The sequence below is a fragment of the Sitodiplosis mosellana genome, unplaced genomic scaffold (genome assembly GCF_009176505.1).
Source record: "Sitodiplosis mosellana isolate CC-2019 unplaced genomic scaffold, AAFC_SMos_1.0 Smas_scaffold_4936, whole genome shotgun sequence".
NCBI lineage: Eukaryota > Metazoa > Arthropoda > Insecta > Diptera > Cecidomyiidae > Sitodiplosis > Sitodiplosis mosellana.
Genome location: NW_022600178.1, coordinates 5,478 through 6,284, shown reverse-complemented (window position 1 = coordinate 6,284; position 807 = coordinate 5,478).

Genomic DNA, 807 nt, shown 5'->3' with positions numbered 1-807 from the left:
GTCCAACGTGCAGTTTCCCCGTAATAGGGCTTCAAAATTGAATTTCCAATACTTTTCTCTAATTTTCTTCATTACGACTTCAAATCGATACACTAGAGGTACCATTCACAGTGTTGACCGGCATATAAGCCATATATCAATGGATAGGGCATATCAAGGCCCATCATCTGACAAAGTTTCATCAAGGTTCAACACCCAGTTTCCCCATAAAGATGGTTAAAAGTTGAATTTTCAACGTTTTTTGGTAATAGAGCTTCATATCGATACACTAGAGCTACCCCAAAATCATCATGAATCCCCAACATATATATACCGTTTGAAAGGTCTTTTTAAAAGCTATCCAAAACCGTTTGGAGTGTTTGTGGTTTCCATACCTAGACACCCCACATATATGTCTGTAATTCAACTTATATCACTTTGATTACAAATCGATACGCTAGAGGTACCCTTCACAGCGTTGACAGGCATATGCCATATATCAATGGATAGGGCATATCAAGGTCCATCATCTGGCAAAGTTTCATCAAAGTTCAACACCCAGTTTCCCCGTAATAAGGCTTCAAAATTGAATTTCTAATGCTTTTCTCGAATTTTCTTCATCACGACTTCAAATCGATACACTAGAGGTACCAAGCAAAAGTGCATTCCACTCAAAAAGAGGGCTAAAACTAATAAACCAAGCCATAACTTATACAACAAAAAGATAGGTAATCGAAATACCTTTCCAACGGTATATGGGATGATGGGATAGTCCGCATTTCCCTTCAAGATTGACCCACACGGCAACTGAGTCATTTCGCGAAAAAG